The sequence below is a fragment of the Haliaeetus leucocephalus genome, unplaced genomic scaffold (genome assembly GCF_000737465.1).
Source record: "Haliaeetus leucocephalus isolate CR32 unplaced genomic scaffold, Haliaeetus_leucocephalus-4.0 Scaffold439, whole genome shotgun sequence".
Classification (NCBI taxonomy): domain Eukaryota; kingdom Metazoa; phylum Chordata; class Aves; order Accipitriformes; family Accipitridae; genus Haliaeetus; species Haliaeetus leucocephalus.
This window is the reverse complement of record NW_010972875.1, coordinates 7244888-7262059: the sequence shown is the minus strand read 5'-3', so window position 1 is coordinate 7262059 and position 17172 is coordinate 7244888. Positions and strand designations below refer to the sequence as shown.

The 17172-nt window shown below is 42.2% G+C and overlaps 1 protein-coding gene across 1 annotated transcript in view; it reads left to right on the top strand.

Annotated features, from left to right (window-relative positions):
- The window catches only part of SCFD2 (sec1 family domain containing 2), a 205059-nt gene that overhangs the window by 169532 nt on the left and 18355 nt on the right, over nt 1–17172 (top strand). The gene's annotated exons all lie outside the window — the stretch shown is intronic.

Sequence of the window (17172 nt, the reverse complement as noted above, 5' to 3'; positions counted from 1 at the left end):
TCACATTCCCCACCAGCCCCTCCTTTTTGGTGAGAACAAGGTCCAGCATAGCCACTCTCCTCGTTGGCTCCTCTATCACTTGGAGAAAGAAGTTGTCATCAACGCATTCCAGGAACCTCCTGGATTGCTTATGCCTTGCTGTATTGTCCCTCCAACAGATACGGGGGTGGTTGAAGTCTCCTGTGAGGACCAGGGTTTGTGAATGTGAGGCTGCTCCTATCTGTCTGTAGAGGGCCTCATCTGCTCCGTCTTCCTGGTCAGGTGGCCTGTAGCAGACCCCCACTATAACATCATCTGTCCCTGCCCTCCCTTTAATCCTGACCCATAAGCTCTTGGTCAGCCTCATCCATCCCCAGGTGGAGCTCCATGCTCAAGACTGGCTGGTCATTGACTTAGAGGGTGACGCCCCGTCCTTGTCTCCCCTGCCTGTGCTTCCTAAAGAGTGATCTGTATCTTTCCATTCCAACACTCCGGTCATAGGAGCCATCCCACCACATCTCCGTGATGCCAGTAAGATACCGTTCAATGCGTCCTTCCTAAGCGTATTCCCATTGAGCTGGAAGTCTAGCTAGAAGTCAGTCTCCTCCAAAATCTGAGGAGCTGAAAGGCACACGGAGCCATGTGGATTTGGGCCTTTCAGCCTGTTTGTATTGTTTGTTGTTTACACAGTATTTTTGATTCTGATCATTCCTGCATCCTCCATCCTGAGGGCAGCGGAGCAGTTCCTCTCACTGGGGAACTTCGCATGTTGAGCAGGATCTCCAAACAGCAAAAGATGCCCAGTCCCATCCTGATCTTCTTCCTGGTGCTTACTGCCAGGTACACTTACGTACGCTGCTTCCAATTCTGCTATGCTTTGTAATAAACCTCGACTGTATTAGGTCCCATATTCCTAGCAATTTCTATGGTTTATGAGTCTGTCATGGTCTGTGATTTTTTTAAATGCTTTTTGTGATTTTTTTTTTTTGCCTCTTACCGTATTTTAAGGCTCCCTAAAAATGTAACCTGATAAAATTCCTCTCCTTGTATATGATACACAGACTGTTGCTTCCTGACATCTGATTTTACATTCTTGCAGCAGCTGCTCTTAAAACTTCATCAAGAACATAAGAAACATTTGCCCAAAGAAAAGAGAACTCCTCCTTATGCTTGACCCAATTTTCTATGCTTACCTATTTTTTCTCCCTTTCGTATGTAATTTTATTTCTATACAAACCATTTCTCTGGTGAACTAGGCTTCTTTACTGACTCCCTTTCTGTAATTCCTTCCATATGTTTATTGTCCTTTGTAAAAAGTCTGGAGCAAATGATTCCTACTGAAGTCATGTCATTTTGTTTACATTCTTAGTAAATATGAAGAGCTTGATTGGAGCCCTTTAGGCATCTCAAGTATGAATCTCTTTTTCCTGAGTCTTCTATAAAAACAGGATGCTGAATTTTGTGAAGCTAACCTTCCAGGAATAGGTTTAATAAAATAAATATATGTCAGCGTCATAAATTTATTGATAAGTATAGTTGTTTTTTGTTAAATTCCTCTGTAGTTTAACAGCTTACTAAACATTAAAAAAAAAGTAGAAATGAGGCTTCTACAACTCATTTTCAACATAGACTTTATCTGTTGACAGAGCCTTGTCATTGCCTGGCTGCCATTAGTAGCCTGCTCCTTGCTGCAGCTGTGGGTCTAACCCCATGGCACCACCATGGTGGCTGAACAGCCCTGGGCTGGGTAGAGCCCAGGAAATGGGACAGGCTTACGGTGTTTTGTGAAAATGGCACATTTTTTGCTGTCTGATCACAGTTAGGAGCTGGGAAGTAACAGATCACAACTTGCCGCTATTTAGCAGTTATGGATGGACTGCTCTGTTAGCACCATGTCCCGTGGAAGACTGGAGTATGTTTGGCAAGAGCAACCTTAGACATCTTGATGGTGAAAATCCAGCAAGGCATAACAGAGCATGTGTGAGCAATGATCTTTCAGAGGTTTCCAGCTCACCCAGACTGGAGCAGACTTTCAGAGGAACAAGGAAACGCATGTCCCTGGCTGTCGGACCAGGCGGTTGCTATATGCCACCTCCCTGTTCTCTGCAGTACAGGCAGCAGGAGGTGTTTGAAATACACTTTCTAACAGATATATCCACTGCTTCATCCTTCCCTCCATTCAAGTAAGCTTTCTAAACAGTGAGGCAGTGCATTTGCTTCTCCATGCCACCCAGAAATACGTGGTGCAAGTCCTTCCCCATGAGAGTGAATTGCAGATCCTACAGAATCCGATTTGCTAGCCTGCGTATGCCAGCAAGCCCCTTGTTTCTCCTGCCTTTTAGAAACGTAACACACACAATTAGTTTCAAGCCTTTCCTTTCAGCCTTGACTTTTTCATTACTTTGCCTCTCTGATGACCTTTCCACACTTCTTCAATGCCGAAGCAGTTTGGCTTATTAGAGAAGTGAAAGAGCTACACATCTGTGGTCTCTGATGGCTTTACTATTCCTACCAGTCTTTTCTGATGGCTGGGCAATTTACTCAACATTTATACTTTGAGAGAAGGAAGGAGAATTGTAGCAACTTTCGGGGGGAGGGATATTTTCATTTCTATTAGAGACCGATTCCCAGCTTTGAGCACTTTGTCATTAGCGGGTTGTAAACCTCTCAGACAGGCTGTCCCACAGCTATCCGCTGAGCCATTTGTCAGGGCAGAAAAATGTGTGTGGTGAAATTGGTCACTGAGAGCCTGCAGCTAGACTGAACCAGGCTTTTAAAAAGGCTGCCAGACATTTCTACGCTTTTAATAGTCAAAATCCTACATTAGCATTTATGAGAACATTTATAGAGAGTTTGAACAATTGCATGGTTTTTCTCCTAGATGTAATATTAAATCTCTGAAATATAAAAATTATTTGAAATTATCAAGGGTCTACGTGGAAGGACAGAAGCATGGAGGTGCTTCCCTCACCACCAAATCAGGCCCCCTGCTCCTTTCAAGGCAAACATAATCTCATTTATAAACTTATCAAAATCCATCTTGAAACTGCTGTTGTTTCCAGACACATCCAACTACTCTCACACAAGGGTTCTTTCAGGACCTTGTTCCTTTGATGATTGGATACTTTATTCTACTTTCCAGCTTACGTATCTTCAATTTTCCTCTTGCTAAGCTGAACATGCCCCATTTTTTGCAGATAAAAATGGTTTCTTATTTCTGTAGTCATGCTCACAGATCTTCTTTCAAGGAAGTTCAACTGTTCCAATTTGAATTCAAGTATCTCAAGCACCAGTGACCAAAATTGTTTCTGTTGCAGTTTTATCATTTTTAGGACAGAACTAGCATGACTGTGTATCTACAGGAAGTATCTTATCTGATGAGTTTTACATGCCTTATGCAATGATGGTAGCCCAAGGTGATCCCCAGATCAACTAATACCACTCAGATTCTTCTCTTCCTGTTGTCTTCCATCACAGAGTCCCAGCTGATGGAGAGATTTCTTATTATTGCCCACTAAGTTGATGACCTTGATGAGGTTTATCTCATTTTGTATTGCTATACTGGTCTGCTTTGTCTCTTTTCTTGTGCTTCAGAACTTAAATCTTCTATAATATTTCAGGCTCCTTCTACCTTTGACAATACCTCATAATTTTGTCATCAGCACTCCTACTTTTTGTGCAAAAGTCATCAACAAAAATAGTAAGACCAGTCCTCAAGGAATGTCGCTAAGACTCTCTGTCTATCCCAGGCCATTGTCGTCTCTCCTTCAGCCTGTTCGTTACAATTCTTTTATTAAGTCCCATCTCTTCACTCCAAACTAATTCTCCAGGTGGCATTGTATCAGATGTTTTACTGAAATCTGAATAGACTGCATCTACCAGACTTCTGTCAGCTGAACAGTCAGTTATCTCACCCAGAAAGATGTATGGCGAGCCTGGTTATCACCTGCATTTGTAAGTTTTTGTGTGCCTTCCTCATTCATTTTTAACACTTAGCTTTTCTTTTCAAAATCTGCTTGAACTTTATGCCTATTTGAAAGGCAAGTGACCAGACTGTAGTTGCCTGTGTCATTTTTCCTCTTCTCTTACATTTATATACTGCATGTGGTATTCTGTGGTTACTCAGTTATTCAGTCTTCAACTGAACACAAGTGGGTATATGCAGAGAAATGACTTGCAAACAACTCTGTGGGGGTTGCATGTTTACAGCCACTGTGACTCATACCAAATTTGCTCAACTTACAACTGCAAATATGTTTCTATAGCTGATAGCTCTGCAAAAACACTCTCAGATTTGAAAGCCAACCTGTGTCCATTTTGGCTCACACATTGGAGCTTTGGATTCTGCTGCTTTTCTGCTCAGACAGGATTTTAGTTAAAGACAAATTCATTCTGCTTTTGTTTGGCTCCCTTTGCCTACAAGAGTTGGTTGAGACAATCTTTGCAAAGGTAGCACCCTGAATTTTGACTTTGGTGCAGCACTCTGGAGAAGCTATGAAAAAGACTATGTAAAAAAAAACTTAAATAAATAAAGCAAGTATTATACATATTAAAGACTCCTCACAAATGGATCGCGTTCCATTTGTCATTCCCAGGATAAGGTATAATCTAGCTGATATATCTGTACTTTTTCCCTTCTGTAGTGTTGGCATAAGCAGAAAGTAGGACAATTTATTTATATCTGCAGAGTAAGTGTTTCTGACTTTGAATGTGCTGGGGGCTGACGGTGACATCTATTCATAGCTGGTTTTTAGAACACCACCACATGCCTTATTATGTCCGTCATAGTTCTTCTGGTCTACAGGTTAATCCTTTTTTTTATCTCAGATTTGTATTACTTTAGCTTATTCCATGTTAATGACTTGGGCCTTTAGTTGGAAGTGGGAATTATTTCACAGTTTGATGTTAGCAGGTGAAGCTTTCTAGAGTCTACTTACAGTCAGTGCAGACAGATTGGCCTTTGCAGGAGATTGCCTGGGATGAGATAACAAGTGTGAACTAGATTTCTGGTTTTCAGATGGCTAACACTATTAGAGATGAATCCCACTTCAGAATATTTTTAAATGGCCAATAATCAACATAAAACAAGTGCGGTTCTGCAACAGCAGCAAAAGGTCTAATTAAACTTCTTAAGAGAGTTAACTAACTTAAGAGAGTTATAATAAGCTGTGACAGGACAATTCAAGACCGGGGGATCACGGTACAAGCTTAAACGTGATATTCCACCTAGTGCAGGGGGATCGTTGCTTGCTGTGTGCTCTGCTCAGGGCCAGCTGGATGTGTCCCATCAGCCAGAAGCAGAACAGCTGTGCCCAGAAAATGCAGCACTCCATCCTTGCCATGGGCAGACCTGGTCAGTGAGATCCTTGTGAGATGGTGCTTTTCCTGGGAGCTGAATGGCGTGGCACTGCACATTATGACTAACGACACTAGGAATTCAGGGAGGGAGATATGTATCAACCACAGCACTTCTGAAGGAACAGTCCTTGGCCTATTAATTATATGTGTTGTCATGCGTTTTGCTCCTTAGCCTGAAAGCGCTGAGATTCATGATTTTAGAAGGGTCTGTTGCTTAGGCACATGTGTTTTGGCCATGAAGCACCCAGCATTTCCAGCACAGAGGTGCCACCATACTTACCAAGGAGCCAGCAGAGAATGCAGGCAGTACATGGGTATATTTCCAAGCAGATAAGGGATAGCAAGAGCTTTATAAAAAATGGCAGGTTTACGTTAATGCTGAGGAACAGAACCAGATCTGGACACCAACATATGGGGTTTCTTGTTGTACAGGCTGAATCTCAATAGAGAAACATTTCACCGCTGTTTTCCACCAAAGCAGATAGGGACATTCAATAATTAGGGCTACTTCCAAATCAGGTGAGAAAAAATGAGCAAGCAGAATTCTGCTAATAAATAAATTTAATAAAATCAGACCCAGTGCCCAGGAGGTGACAAGAGGGCTGGTTTTTTGCATCCGTATCTCCTCTGCCATTCCCTGGTTTGTCTTCCTCCAGGTACCTGCAGTTTATTGACTGACCTGGTTGGGAGCAGGGGAGGTAGCTGTGGCCTGAGGCTAAGATGGTGGGGACTTTTAAGGCCAATCTCCTCACAGGAGCCCTGCATCTGCTCTCTAGTCAGTTGTCAATGTCACATCTATACCTCGGCATGTGACTATATTCTGCATTTTTAATTTGGTGTTGCCTAACTGTGGGAGCTGATGTTCAAAGTTAGGCCACCTGTGGTAACTCGCCACAACCACCATCCTTCTGCAGTGAAAGGGGAAACTTGTTTGCATTCACCATGTCAGACATGCATCATGCAACAGAAACACATGAGCAAGTACTGCCAGGTGACCCTTGCTGATGCTTCTCCTGCTGAGTTGTTTCAGTGCCCCAGGTACCTCTTTCAGAGGGCAGCATAAAACACAGCATTGCAAATGTGCAGAGCCACTCTTTGTCGATGCATCGAATCAAGTAACATTTTCAGCTGAGACAACAGTATAAAATAATCTAAAGCAAGGTGTTTGCCTTATTTCCATCTCTCTTGTGAAAATATGGTACAGTTTTTCAATGACAGCCAGCAGAAGATAACTGATGACAAAGTACTTTGTGCCCAAAGCTGCTAGAAGAGAAGGCAGGCGAGCTGGCAGGGGCTGGTTTTTACACATCTTTGTTGCACAGGGACAAAGCTTTGAAGAAAATAGATATATAATCAGTGGGAGAAGAGGAGCATGACTGGGAGTGGTGCTGTTGGTGCTGGTTTGTGTTCAGAATTCTCCATTTCTGCAGCTTAAAAAGGGAGGTGAAGTAGCAGTCAGAAATTAGCTACAGAGGGCAGCATGTATGTCTCCAAATGTGCCACCAACTTATCAGGGAAGGGTGAGAAACAACTTGGTCCGTAGCAAATGCATCAAGGAAGCAGATAACTCACAGTTTTTCTGACGTGGGGTTTTATTTTTTACAATTTTTTGGCTTATTCCTAAACTTTTCTTTCACCAGTTTCACCAGTCCTTTGGCTAAAAGATTAAAAGTGGGGAAAATGAGGCCATTCTTCTGGTTTCAAGATCTTCATGGAAGTGTGAGGTGTCTTTCGTTCTCTGAGTGGTTTTGTACAGGAAAGAACCACACAAGGAAAGTTAACGAACCATTATGAATGCAGTCCTGATTAATTATAATTAGTAGTGAATGAGGGAACGTAACAGTGTGAAAGGTTCAGTCAGGTTCGAGGTTGAATTTGCATGCAGGAGAAAAAGCTGTAGATGTGATTTTTCACAGTGTTGACATTCACAACTACATCTTCATATAATTCTTCCCTTTGCAGGAATTATTCATTGAGATTAGCGGTGACAAGCTGGTATAAGGACTTCAGGACCAAAATTAGTCAATATTTTCCCCTTCTGAAATGAAACGTGGTTATGGTAGGAGTCTCAGGTGTCTCCTCCCCTCCTCCACAGCCTTCATTTACATGTGGTACATACCCACGGAAGTGCATCTATGTCTAATGATCATTTGACAGCCTATTAGCTTAGATATATTATTGTAAATATTTCTATTGCACTTATACAATTGCCATTGTACGAGCACCCTGCAGATGACAGTCATTGGTGGTCTGGAGCCACAGTGCCTCTGAGCTGCACTTGCCCAGTCCCCTGGCAGTGAACAGCATTGGGCTGCCACAGATCAGCCTCATGGCGAAGCTGCTGCTGTCAGTCCTTTAGGCTTGACTGGTTGCTTGCATTTGCTAATGTCTTTGTTTCCTAAACAAACAAACAAAAAAAATCCAGTTAATTTTGAAATTACATGTCCTCTTTCATTCTTAGGCAGGCACAATTTAATTAAAAAAATCCCTATGCTTCTGCCATATGCTTGAAGCGTAGATTATGTTATCCTCATTCTTTTGGCCACAATAAATAAGCAGGTGTTGAAACCTGGCTACAACATTATGAGTGTTTTTCATTATTTCTTTTTCCTGGAAACATTAACAATTTATACTAAATGGAAATGACTACAGATCCCAGGCATTTTCTATCAGTTGTTGTTTCTTCAAGCCTGTGTTAAAAGCTGTGTTTTCACCAAAGCTTACAATGTTTTCGATTTGTTTTAAAGGCAAAAAGTGTTAATTCTTAAGTGCTTAAGAAACATTCTAGACCAACTCTACAAGCTATTCATTTGTTGGTTAATTAAAATAGCACAATTATTTTGGAATTTAAACTGGAGAGTTTAACCTTAATTCAACAAGGCACTTAAGCACTGGCCTAACTTCATCCCATCACACCTCGTAAGTTGAATGTGTGTTTACATTTTCTGCTAAACTGAGGCCTCTGCCAGCATCTTTTTTATCTATTGCACATATTATGAATTATTATCTGTTTTATGAATATGAGATTATTCCACTCAATACTCTAGGATATTTCCTCCCTCTATACATGTGCTTGCAGCTTGTACTGCTGATCATTTTCTTCACTGACTGATACTTGCCATCTGCACTACAGTGTGCGTTCCAGTTAATAGACAAGAAAAAGAATAAAAATGAGCATCAATTGTATAATTTTGTGTTATTCGTAGTCAGGGATCTGCTGTGTCTTGGTAATGGCCAGCTGCAACACCAATGTACTCAGAGGCAGGGGTGGCTTGGCACATGGTGTCATTGTTCATCCTTTGGAAACAAATAGTGCCACGTTGGTCTCTCTTCCCATAGTAGGGTTCCTTCTCTCCTCTTTCAGATCCTTTCTGCAGCCTCACTTCTTCTCTTTTGCTTTTCACCCGAAGTATACTTTATGCAGTCTGTGTCTTCTCTCTTGTATAACAGTAATTTCAATTTTAAAATTAACATAAAGTGGGATAATTTATGCAGTGGTTTGTTTCTAACTTGCATTTTTTATTGCTTTATTATTGTTCTTTCTGCCCATGCTTTTTACTTGGATGCCTTTTCTTGTTTAACTGCAAATTGTTAGATGTTTGGACTGGGCTGTATTCTTATGATCTCTGCAAAGTGCAGTGCACAGTTTCAATGGATTATAAGAGCAGATGAACATAGGAAGACTTTTAAATCATTTAGATGAGTCAGTGTTATCTGCTTTCATAAAGAAAAAAATCTTCTGTCAAGGTACTTTTTAGAGGATGTTATTCTCACTGAGATGTGAAATATTCCCAAAACAAGATGAGTTATCTTTTGAGACACTACTCCAGCGATGATTTCAAATGAAATAGTTTTACAGCAGGTGATGAAAAATATAAACAACCACTTAAACCAAAGCTGAAGAGAGAAATTTGACAAGACCTCTCCTGTTTTATTTCTGACTCCAAATCTAATACTGGTTTTGCATATATATTTCCATGAGATTCATGAAGAGCAAATGCCTCTGCAAAATACGGTTTTCCTGATCTCATCAGAGACGTAATGCTTATTCCAAATAACATAATCACCCATGCTGTAGGCTAAACTATCATCTACCTTTTTATCTAGATGCAAAGCATTCTAATGTCAAACTCTGGTAAGGTGACAGGCAATATCTCTTGGTTTTGTACTAGAATTAAATTGTTTACAATTCATAGCTTCAAAAATTGACTCAGGCATCCCAAGCCCACGTGTACAACGTTGTGCTTTGCAGATAGACGGTTAGTTGTACAAATGGTGGCAGTTTTTCTCTGTGTATTCTGCAGAGGAAGATATGAAACACGGTAACGTCACATCAGGTCATTTGTTCAGCAGATCAATACAGTGACTCACTAGAGACAGGGGTTTGTCTCCAGAGAGTCTGTTGTATGCACAGCATGCAATACAATTGAGCTGGTAACACAAAGTGGATACTGTGTGTGGCTTAAACCACACATGCTCCTTGCCATGATCACCATCGGTTGTGATGGAAGAGCTTGAGAGGGCTGTGCTTCGGCGTAACTTCTCGTCTGCCTGCAGAATATGGACGTCTGTGCCCTATATACACCCCTTGCCTAGGTAGCACACGTGTGACCAGCTGAGGGATGCACACACAGCTTCTTTGCCACCCCTTCACTGCCTGCTACCCGTTTTCCTCTCTAATGTGCAATGGGATGCTAAGCCTCTTAGACTGGGAGAGCACAAGTCTGCAGCAGCTTTCCCGCAGCCCCAGCCAGCCCCTTGCCAGAGGTGTCCCCTGGTGAGGCCAGGACACCAGGGAGACGTAACCGTTCGTTTACGTGCATGGTACCACTGGTAGCAGGGCAAAACAGCTCCAGTGAGGGCCAAGAGTTGTCATGGTGTAAACGCAGAAATTTTCAGTATTCCAGTTTCTAGTCCTTTTGCCCTTGGTCAGGTACGACTTGCGCTGTGGTAGGTTGCCATTAAAGTAGAATTCCCGATTTCAGTGTGGACAATTGTGGCTGTTGCTTTCAGTATTATGTGTTTAAAAGTTTTCCTTTATGTTATGCAGTGAAGCCTTTTTACCATAAACATTTATGTTCTTTTTCTCTGGAAATTGTTACACTTCACTTAACCTCACTTGCAGGATAGAAGAACAGCTGTTCTGCCCTTACCCTGTTTTATCCCCAGTGTCCAGTGTCAAATGTTTGTTTTCAGAGAAGGAAGGAGCAAAAAAAGTATAAAATGGTCCTTACCCTGTACAACCCCCAGTCTCCAGCAGAGCATCACGAGCCACATTTCTCTGGTTTTCAGCATCATTAACATTTTCACACACCATAGGCAGCTGTGCGCTACATTTGGGGAGGCAGAGCATGTTGCAATTCTTGCACTACTGATGGAAGGAAGAGAGAAAGTCTTGTGTGATCTGCCAGGTGGGAAATTGTTCTCTCTAATGCTCTGGCAGGTGCTTGATAGTATAGAAAAAAGGAAACCCTTCCTTCTCCCTCCTAACACCTGTAGCCCCTGGGATATGTGCTGCTTGACTTTCTCTTCTGATCAGCTTGTGCCCAGCAGGCCACACAGTAAGTCATCCTTGTCGTTCCCTCAGCAAACCTGCTCTGAGCCAAGCTTGGAGTTAGGTTTTTATTTAGGCGGTAGCAGCATCTGATGGAGCCAGCTAAGTCCACAGAGGTCCTGTGGGCACATAGTACCAGGCAGCTCCTGAGCATGTGCCTGAGCTGCTGGGTGGTGATTTACAAGATCATCCGTCTACCAGTTCGTGGCTATAAACTTTCCAAATCTTGTTGGAAATTTAGCCACAAAATGGGAATACTCACCTTCTGTGTCATTAACATATACTGTGAATATATGTATCATTGGTAGTGTCAATGAAATGTGTTTTGAAAAAGGCAGCCCTGTAAGACACTTCATTGAAATTTGAATTAAAAGTCACCAGGGCAATTACCATGAATGTCCACTTATGCTGGGTGTTATTCTTGGTTACAGTCACTTTGCATATTTTATTTTAAGATGAATGATTTCCCTGTAGTAAAAGTAGAGTAGTAGGATTTCTCTTTCCTGGGGAGTTGGGATGCTAAAATAAGGTTGAAGGTATTCTGGCTGGACTTCGGTGGGACTTCACATACGGTTAAGCACACCCGAATGCCCTCTGTAATCAGGATTTCAGAATTGAGCATGGTGCAGCTCAAACAATGTATTCTTCTTCTAAAATTGCAGTTAAGCTATAAACTCCAATGTCATAGATTAACTTTAGCACTTCAGAGAATTTATTGTTATACATTTTTTTTCTGTCATAATTACACTGAGCATGGCATTTAGTCTTTCTTTCATTTCTCTTGCAGTTGGGTAGTGTGATGCTAGCTGAATAGTAAATAAAATGTATCAAAAATGGTGTGTCATTTTTCAGATTTTCATGCTCGAATTTCAAATATTACAAGAACTAGAAATCTGTGATATTTTTGTTTATCTGACAGCTCCTTTTCTTATTACCGTGAACTTCGTAAACTTGTTATAGTGTATTTCTACCTCCTGTTAGCATCAAAACTGTCATAGCAGTGTAGATTAATACAGGATTGGCATTTAGCTTTTAGCTCTTTCATGCTATGTCTCCTGGAAAGCAAACTTCTAGTGTTTTGGCTAACACTTAATCCTTTTATAGTTTAACTTTAATTTTAGAAGGTAAGCCATGACATTTTTTAAACAGAAACAAAGAAATTATTCTGAGCACAGTTATGAATTTAAAGCAAAAGGTAGTTAAGGGATGTACCATAATTCTGTTAATTCATATAAGGGGGAAAAATAAAATTGCAACTATTATCTGTTATTAAGTAAAGCCCACTGAATGCAGCCTAAGTGCCTAGTATCCTTGTCAGTTTTCAGATGGCTGTTCACCTGTTGTGTAGCATACTGGGTGAAGAGGCCTTTTTGAATAGATACTTATGCATAGCATTAAAATGTCATTATTTTTGTCTTCCTGTTTGTCATGGTTTAACCCCATCCAGCAATTAAGCACCACACAGCCGCTCGCTCAGTCCACCCCGCTACCAGTGGGATGGGGAGGAGAATCAGGAAAAAAAGTAAAATTTGTGGGTTGAGATAAGGACAGTTTAATAACTAAAATAAAATATTTTAATAATAATAATTGTAATGAAATGGGATATAACAAAAAGAAATTAGACCCATGAAAAGACAAGTGATGCACAATGCAATTGCTCACCACCCGCTGACTGATGCCCAAGCAGCGATCCACCCCTCCCAGCCAACTCCCCCCAGTTTATATACTGACCATGATGTTCTACGGTATGGAATATCCCTTTGGCTAGTTCGGGTCAGCTGTCCTGGCTATGCTCCCTCCCAGTTTCTTGTACACCTGCTTGCTGGCAGAGCATGGGAAACTGAAAAATACTTAACTTAGGATAAGCGCTACTTAGCAACAACTAAAACATCGGTGTGTTATCAACATTATTCTCACACTAAATCCAAAACATGCTGTAACAGCTACTAGGAAGAAAATTAACTCTATCCCAGCTGAAACCAGGACAGTATCCACCCCTTATTCTATACCATTTATGTTATGCCCAGATCCCACACTTTCCGATACATTTCCAATTAATCACCACCACTGCTCCTGTCTTGCTTCAGTAGCTGTTAAATAGATTACAACTATTAGTTTTAATTGTGATCTTATATTTCTATAAATTTATGTTATTGTGTATAGCTGCCTTCACCAGTTTAATGACACCATGAGTTCTGGTTCTGGCTCGGAACTTAAATTGGGAAAGAAAATGTCTCTTGGATATTTCTCCATTACTATTATTCTTAGATACATCAGTTGAAACGGTTTCATGCATTTTTAAAAATTCTAGGTAGGACAGTTGTTTTCAGAAGGAAGCATTTTCCAATTATGTCTGCAAGCTTGACTTGGCAGTATGAGGAACATACAATCAAATTGGACCGTGAATGCAAAAAACATTGTTCTTATTCATTTCCATTGTCCATGCTAAAAAAAAGATGGAAAAATTAAACAAAAATACTAAAGGACTTATTTCACTTTGTTGTTGTTTTAAAAGCATGATTCCTTGTAATCAACATAAGGAACAAAAGTTTTATAAAAATAAGGACATTTACAGATCTTGCCATGTTTTCCTGAGGTTGCCCTCTGAGGCCAAGTGGGTAGAGCATCTAGACTTCCGTGGACTTCTACATGAGCTTCCTCCCTGCCCTGCTGCTTCATAGTGCAGAGACAAAACAGGCCATTGGGGTGTTTCTTTATGAAGGCTTTAAGCACAGTTGCTTAGGAACACTTTTCTTTGTATATGACGCTCCTCAGCCCCAGTAGCGTGAAGTGCTGCATTAACAGTGCCACCTGAGCATAAGCAAGGCCGTAGCCTGAACAAAAGGTCGTCTGGCTCCAGGTGGTCTCTCGCACAACGGGGGCTTGCAGATGCTTGGAGAATGAAAGGAAAAAACAGGGCTATAGGGTCCTGACTAGGTACGTTAGAAAAGGCAGTGGCAGGGTCCCATCCGTGTCCCACCATGCCAGCTGTTCTGAAGGAGGACAGCCGCACCATTTCACACATGCAACGTGTCCTCTGTTCTGGTGCACGCTGGCCAAGGAGGCTTTGCCGTACTGGTAGTACTTGCTGCCTCACCCACTGCTGGCTGGACACGAGCCTCGTCCCTCTTCCCAATGTATCGTTTGTCCGTCACGTGCGTGGTACCACTTGGAGTACCTTGCGGAGTAGGTGAGAGGCAGCAGAGCTGAGGGTGAAACTTCATAGCGTTGCTGAAGGGTGTTGGCTGATGCGTGAATAGCAAGAAAATCCTTGATGGGAGCACAAATCTGTCCTTGCCAAAGTGCAGCCACCAGTCTGTAGACAAAAGGAGGTTAGCTGAGAATAACTTGCAAAAGACTGAGGACATTTGAACGTATAGGTCCTAGGGTGGTATGTTCATAAAGCTCTATATCGTTTAGTAAAACCTGCAGTTTTACTAAGTTCTTGCAAGAACGTTATTGGGAGGCCTTATTAGACTTACAGGGCATTTACCATAGCTTTATTAACATGTGTGGTTTTTTAATTAAGATATGGACTACTTGAGGGAGCAACTGAATGGTTCCCTAATGAATTCGTTACATTAACTTCCTTCAGAAAGCACATCTGAGCCTAACTTAAATTCCTTCTGCAATTAATTTATGTAATTTATTCTAGTAAGTGCTGTAGTTTTTCTCTGTAATTGTTCTCTGAATTGACAGGTTTAATTTCATGTAACTTGAGAGCCTCCAGTACTGAGTTTGCAGTGCTTCATAAAAGTTGATATTACATGTTGTGCAGTTGAATTTTGCCAAGAAGAAGGCAATAAAATATTCCCGTAAAATAGAAACGTCCAAATGACAGATATTGAGGCCAAAACGTAAAAAAAAAAAAAATTACTCTCCAAAGGTAGGTCTCAAATCCATATTTAGTCATGTAGGTAAGTGGCCAGATTTTTATGCATGCAGCTTCAGAGCTTGAGATCCAGTGAAGTACTTAGCCATGCGGGCTGTGCGCGCCTTGCATGCCAAAGAGCAGTTTCCAGAAGAGGTTCCTACACTTGAGGCCAACAACAAGCTTTCCAAGCACACTGCTGGCTCTTGCCATGCCTCCCCAGTGAGCTCCAGAGATTGCAGGATGTGCCCCTATATAATAAATGTCAGATCTGTGCTGAACTGCCCATGGAGACATACACATGCAATCCCTGGATGCTCAGCACTGCTAAAGTTTGAATGCTTATTTAAAAGCTGAAGTGGAGATTTAGGATTGTAAATTTAGTTACTCTTTAAAAAAACATCCTTGGCTTTTCTCTTAAATGGGAGATGTTTGTCATGATTAAAATAAAGGACAAATTGCACCTTTGCCAGTCGCAATACTAGCTTCTGTGGTTTCCCTGGCGGTGGATCAGACCCTCTCTCCTCCCATCACAGACACTACATCCATACTTCCACTTGGGCTGCATTGTGCTGGTGACTGCCCTGGAGCATCCCTGTGCGCTGCTGTGTTTTCATTCTCTGTGTGCCAATCAGATCGTAAATGACATTTATAGAAACGCAGAGCTGACATTCTCTGTTGTGTGGCTTTGCAGATAATCCCTTTGATTTATTCTGAAGTTTCAGACCTCAGCTGGAGCCCTACAGTGACCCTCCATGCAAACCTTGGTTTCAAATAGGTTCAAAGCAGATGTTGCTAACAATTGAGGGAGAAAAAGATTCTTCTTTGATTTTTAACATTGTATACATTTTCCCTCCCTTTTCTAATGTTTTTCCCATATTCTTGTGGTTTAACCCCAGCCAGCAACTAAGCACCACGCAGCCGCTCGCTCACTTCTCCCACCCAGTGGGATGGGGGAGAGAATCGAAAAAAAGTAAAACTCATAGGTCGAGATAAAGACAGTTTAATAGGATAGAAAGAAAAAAAATGATGATGAGGAGGATAATAATAATAATAATAATAAAATGACAATAATAATGATAAAAGAATTAGAATATACAAAACAAGTGATGCACAATGCAATTGCTCACCCCTCGCCAACCAATGCCCAGTTAGTTCCTGAGCAGTGATCCACCCCCCCAGCCAACTCCCCCCAGTTTATATACTGGGCATGACGTCCCATGGTATGGAATACCCCTTTGGCCAGTTTGGGTCAGCCGTCCTGGCTGTGCCTCCTCCTGACTTCTTGTGCCCCTCCAGCCTTCTTGCTGGCTGGGCATCAGAAGCTGAAAAATCCTTGACTTAGTCTAACCACAACTTAGCAACAACTGAAAACATCAGTGTTATCAACATTATTCTCACACTAAATCCAAAACATAGCACTATACCAGCTACTAGAAAGAAAATTAACTCTATTCCAGCCAAAACCAGGACGATACTGCTATTCTTTGCTTTCCTCCTCCCCTGTGTTTAACTTTCTGCCTGCTAGCGTTTGCAGTCTGTTATTCGGTGCTGTGTGGACTGGCAGAAGGGCTGATCGAGTCCAGGGCTGGGAAACCCTGAGTTCCCTCTCTGGCTGTGATGCTAACCTCTTGGACGCCTCGGTGGAGTTTCGACTTCTTCGCCTTTGGTGCACAAATAACTTGCCTCTCCTGAGGAGGGCTGTAGGGATGGAGTGGTTTTGCAGTGGTGTGGTCCAAGCTGAGTTCAGGCTCCCAGATGCACTGAAGGGCTGAGGCATGACTGGGGCAAGGGGCCATCGCAGGAAACGGGGAGGGAAGGGGGGGTGGTGAGAAAAGGAGTTGAATCGGGACGACGGCTTAGAAATCTGCTGTGGTTGCTGGTAGGGAATGGAGCAAGAACGTCTCGAGGCTGTGGGTAAGGACAGGTTATCTCTGCGTTTCTGCGCCTGCCCCTTCCCCAGCTGACAAGCTTCTGCCCCTCTGTGCCAGCAGCACCGACACACTGCTTTGCCAGGGCTTCAGCAAAATGAACCTGGATTTTTTTTTTATAACTTTCATATATTTTTTTACTAAGTGCCTATTTTCTCGGGATTTTAATTCACCTTTGAACAGCAGATACCATTTTGAAAAATCTTTCAGCTTCTCCCCTGTTTCTTTTTACCCTTCTTTTCCTCTAACCCAAGCCGTAGCACCCAAATCACTTGCTAGTGTCAGAAAACCCAGCCCTGTTTTGAACTCGGCCCACTGTAGTGTTGACTTGGCCTTCAGCCTTGCAAGGTTGCCCGGAGGCTCGCTGCTCGCTGCCAGCAGCACAGACGTGGCTGCCCCAGCCGGCGCCGCACACACTCTGGCTGGGGATGCGCAGGACCGAGCGAGCGCAGAGCAGGACCCTCTGCATCCCCAGGGGT